Raw genomic sequence first — 5488 nt, forward strand, 5'->3', positions numbered from 1 at the left:
CCAGAAACCTAGAATGTTCTTCAAAACACTCTTCTCCACTGCCACAGATTAAGGAGGGGTTCCTGGAAACCAGATGAACACCAAACGCACCCAAAATACACACTCCCCCTGGGGTGAAACATTGTCAAACTGAAAACACCCTTCAGTGCAGAGGAATGTCCCCAGGAATGTCCCTTAAAATAACTATGGAGTGGCCTCCGCTGGTCGCCAGCCGGCCTGGCAGCGCACGTGGCCCTCAGCTCCCTGGCGGTGGGAGGGGTGGCCGGGCACTCTCAGGCCGAGGGCGGTGGCCAGGCCCCCGGGAGACAGGGGGTCCTCACCAGGCGGCTGGGCCGTGGCACGCCTCGAGGTCCACGAGGTCCAGTACCTGACGTGGAAGCGCTGGGTGACCATCAGGCGCAACCGGTTGCAGGGCTCCGTGGACCTGAGCACGGGCCACTTGGGCTTCATCTGGCGGCGCCACCTCCACATCTTCACTCCCGGGGCGACAGCGGCTTCTCCCTGATCTGTCTCTGCAACAGCTGCGGGCAAGAACCGCAAGAACCATGGGATCGCGGAAGCTGCCGCACGTGTGTACGTTCGGGTTCCCGGGCACCGACAGCAAGATCACGTGAGAAGGTGGAGAAGCGGGAGGTTCAGGGGTGAAGCCCACGCAGGTCCGCACCTCGCCCCTGGCCCCCTGACCCCCTGACCGTAGGCGTTCCAGACACCACGACGCACTTCATCATCTCAGCCCATGGGAACCGTCAGTGCTGCAAACTCCTACCCATCCAGCAACCCGACCCCCCCCCCCCCGCCCCCCGGGAGCAGGGTCTTCGGGGTACAAAAATGGGCTGTGTGACACCAGCTGACCTCAATTTAAAGGCCGACAACTCGCAGCCAGAAAAAATGAAGAGGAAGCTTCTGGTGGAGACAGCCCAGAGGATGATTCAAAGCCACCTTATTCCTATGCAGTTAATCGTACAAGCAATTACAATGGCCCCTGATAAACAACTCACTCTAAATGGAATTTATACTCACATCACTAAAAATTATCCACACTACAGGACGGTAGACAAGGGCTGGCAGAATTCAGTCTGCCACAGCCTCTCTCTGAATCGTTATCTCATCAAAATACCACGTTCCCAGGAAGAACTAGGCAAAGGCTCATTCTGGAGGATAGATCCTGCCCCTGAAAGCAAATGAATAGAGCAGGCTTTTAGGAAAAGATGGCACAGGGGCGTGCCTTGCTGCAGATCCCCTGCGGGACCTCTCTCATATAGAAGTGCCCCAGACCCTCCCAGTCACACTGGAGTGCGGTCTGCTCAGGCCAGTGGTGCCCAGACCCCTGAGAGCCTGTTGAGAGAAGGTTCATTGCGCCCCACCCCCTCCCGACCTGGAGCCTGCGTCTGCAACCTCACAGTCCCAACTGCCTGTCATCCAAGAGGCCCTGTCTGTCCAGAGTGCACCAGGCTCACCTCTGTCTAGTTGGGCCTTTAACTGCCATGCAGCAGCAGCAGCTGCCACCAGCAATCAGGCCTGTCACCTACACAGTCACAGCCCCTGTGACCACCTGGACCTCTGAGCAGCTTGTCGTGCAGACGACTCACATCATCCATCAGATCCCAGCAGTGTCTATTACTGGCGTGGCCAGCCTGGCCCCAGCGAACACATACACCGTCACTGACCAGGCAGTGGTCACTCAGGCAGCCATGCTGGCCCCCCACTAGGGCAGAGCCGCAAGAGAATGAAGATCATAATGAAATAAAGGTGAAAATAGAACCTATTCCTGTGATTCGCCATGCCTCACCCTATAGGCACTGCTAGCCGGGTCGTTCAGATTTCATAGACCACCCCTGTCCAGGTCACCGCCAGCTACCAATAAAAACTATAACGCAAAACCCAACTCACATGGTGCCAATCCCTGCCACCGTCCATGGCCTGGTGAACGGTGCAGTGGTGGGTCCTCTGCACAGGCTGGCCAGACGTGCATGGGTGTCAGCCTCCCTGCCCACAAAGCACCAGAATGGCGACCAGTCAGAGCAGCCAGAGCCGAAGCAGGTCAAGACAGAAGACCCAAGGGGTGCCTGGGTGGCTCAGTCGGTTGAGCGACCGACTTCGGCTCAGGTCATGATCTCGCGGTCCGTGAGTTCAAGCCCCGCATCGGGCTCTGTGCTGACAGCTCAGAGCCTGGAGCCTGTTTCAGATTCTGTGTCTCCCTCTCTCTCTCTGACCCTCCCCCGTTCATGCTCTGTCTCTCTCTGTCTCAAAAATAAATAAACGTTAAAAAGAAAGAAAGAAAGAAAGAAAGAAAGAAAGAAAGAAAGAAAGAAAGAAAGAAAGAAAGAAACATTAAAATTTTTTTTTTTTTTTTAAAAGACAGAAGACCCAAGAGAATCATCATCACCCTGAGTGTGGACCGCTGTCAGCTGCCAGCAGTGAGAAAGACGCCCAAAACTAGTGACTGGGACCATTACCACTGGGAGAGCCTGCCTTGTGGGAATGGCTATTTTGGTTCTTGCATTCCCCACAGAAGGTTTACGGGAGCATCCACGCTCAAAGAAAGACAGCCAGAAGGAAGGGAGCAAGCACAAAAGAGTTTATGAGGGACAGTACTACTCTTCCAAGAAGGGAGAGCAGGCAGGCCCAGAGGGGGCAACTGCCCTGAGGGTACAGGGGTCCTCTCTTTTTGTGTGAGTGGGGCCTTGGGTTATGGGGAGTGGTCTCTAATAGAGGCTGCTTCCAGTCATTTTGGGGACTCCTCCCACAGGTTGGGACCAGGAGTTTTTGACCCTACAAGGTTTCTACCCAACAGTCACAGTCACGGCAGCTTCCCCCAAGGCCAGGGTGGGCAGGGGGGCTAAAACAGCAATGCAAATACATTATAATGAGTCTAGGGGTTACCCTGGGGCGGAGGTAAAGGAGGAGAGCGCTTGCTCTGTACCGGTGGCTCCCATTCTGTCTCCCCAGGGTCTTGGAAGCCACAGTCAAGATGCTATGCCTCCAGGCTTCTAATGTGTGATGTTGTGCTCCCAGGGCTTCTAACTCCTAACCTATTTATCACCGTCCTTGCCTCCAGCTCACCTCTAACTTAACTGCCTAAGCTTTCAGGACAGCTTTCCTTACTTTTTTATCAATTCTGTGCTGCCCAGAGGGGACACTGTCCTTTACCTACACTGGGAACACATTGTGTCAGTGGGTAGAGGGTCCTGCGGTTGGGCTTCACGTCAGCACTGAAAGCACAAAAACCCAGGTGGCCTTAAACCTCCTTAAAGAAAGAAGTCGCACCTGAACAAAAAGCACATGCAACAAAACCCGGTTGGGCAAGCGTCTCCCCACTCTGAGCTTGGCTTGTAATTCCAAGCAGAGATTTGGGGTCCTTGGGGAGGACGGCACCCGGTGCAAGCAGAGCTGCAGGGACAGTTCGGGAGCCCTCCTCGCTGCCCTCCCAGGACCCTCGGTGCTGGCACCGGTAGATAAGACAGCAGTCTGTTGTACTGTGTGGAATTAGAATATTTTGACGTGTACTTTCTTTATAAAATAATGGAGTCTTTGATGTTTCAGTTCATTCCATTTGTACTGGTAATTTTGCAATCACACAGGACCTTTCATGTTGATTTCACTTGGGGGAAAGAAACAATGTAGTTTTGTTTTTGTTGTTCCGTTTCAGCCTATGGAATGATTTCCTTTTGTCTGTCCTGTTAAAGTCTGGATGGAGCTACTTGATGGCGTCTGCAGGTTTTCCACGTTAAAGCAGCTACCTGATCCACTCCGTCCACCTCCATTTCAAGTGTGTAGGACAGACAGACAGATGCCCATGCTGGGCTGCATGTAACCATGACCCCAAGAACTGCTGGACTCTGGAGCTGCACTTAACCGGTTCTCTTTCCTGCTTTCTATTGTTTGTTTCTTTGTGTTGACTTTGTCCCAGAATAATTTTCCATTCTAAGTGAAACAAGCCTCCTAAGTATTGTGTGTGTTTAAAGGGACAGAACTGTTCCTACCTCATTTGGAAAAAAGATTCAGTTTTCTACCACACACCCTTTTCAAAAAATAACAACTATGGAGAAAGAAAGAGAAGCAACTTAACGCCCCTTGTAGGTGTAATTGTTCTTTCCAGCAACTATCCCCCAACTCTCAGAAACTGAGGAGAGCATTAAGCCATCAACACCTGGCCTCGAGCGCACATTATAAGATGAGGGTACTGAGAGGACCCAGAGGAAAACAGAAGGGAGCAAAAAAGAATCCACCCAGCCCCGTGGGTCCATGAGGCCTAGACAGCACCAACCCCTTTCAAATGAAAAGTGTGAATACAAAAGGCTCATCAACAACACAAAAATACTATAGCAGGAAGAAAAGTAAAAAATAAACTGGAACAAGTTTAAAAAAAAAAACTATTCTAGAATGAGCACAGTCCAAGAAATTAGACTTTTAGACTTTGCATTATGACAGAAAATAAAGAAAATTATCTACGAAATGAGATGTCAGGTGGGGAAAGAAAATGACAGAATAAAAAATGTTCAAGGGTAAGGTAATGAAAAAAGTCAAAGATCACAGACAGCTAAGAAACGATAAATAAATATGGAGCAGGAAGAAATGAAAATGAGAGAAAAATAACTGAGATGTGGGGGATAGTTTTGAGAAAAGTACATACCAAATATATAGGAAGCAAAGATAGGGAAGTATTTAACAGAAAACTGACAGCAGGAGGGCAAACACAAGCATTTCAACAAACAGATAATGGGTGCCCCTGAAATATTAAACAGCAAATGAAATTCAAAAATTTGTTAATCAGAAGCTATACAGTATGTTACAGGAAATATTAATGAAACCACTACAACTAATATGGATATGCTAAGAAAGTTTTCCTACTTTAAATATAAAAAAAAATTTAAGTTTTCTCAGAGTATCCACGAGGGGAAAACAAACGACAACAAATTGAAAGTCACCCACGAGTAGCCAGAATATTTTTGTTAAAGCATTAAGTCAGACTTTGTCCCTTCTCTCTTCGAACCCATCCAGGTTTTCACCTCTCATCAGGATATAAACCATATTTCTTAAATGATCTGTAAGGCCCAACCTGATCTTAACTTCAGTTAGCATTCTGACCTCATCTTTCTATTCCTCACCTCACTTCCTTTGCTCCAGGTAAACAGGCCTCCATGTTGTTCCTCAAATATGCCAGACATGTTCACCTCAGGGCCTTTGCACTTGCTGTTCATGCTGCCTGGAATGTTCCTGATGCAAATATGTAAGTCTTTTTCACTCATCTCCTTCACATGTCATCTTCTCATGGATTCTTTTCCTGACTGCCCCATTTAAAGATAACCCTCACTGTGGCTCTCCATATCCCTCCTTTTCTTGCTTAAATTATATTTACTTATTTATCTATACGATATAGGTCATTAGTTATTTATTCATTTTGCTTATTATATATGTTCTCCCATAGAATTTAAGCTCCAGGAGAGCAAAGATATTTGTGTGTATGTTGTTTATTTCTATATTCTCG

At 48.8% G+C, this 5488-nt stretch overlaps 1 pseudogene; it reads left to right on the top strand.

Moving 5' to 3' along the window:
* The first annotated feature begins 545 nt into the window (after positions 1-545).
* LOC131508012 (forkhead box protein K2-like) lies at positions 546-2994 on the top strand (annotated as a pseudogene).
* Positions 2995-5488: the final 2494 nt, after the last annotated feature.

The sequence above is a fragment of the Neofelis nebulosa genome, chromosome 3, assembly GCF_028018385.1.
Source record: "Neofelis nebulosa isolate mNeoNeb1 chromosome 3, mNeoNeb1.pri, whole genome shotgun sequence".
In the NCBI taxonomy this organism is placed as follows: domain Eukaryota; kingdom Metazoa; phylum Chordata; class Mammalia; order Carnivora; family Felidae; genus Neofelis; species Neofelis nebulosa.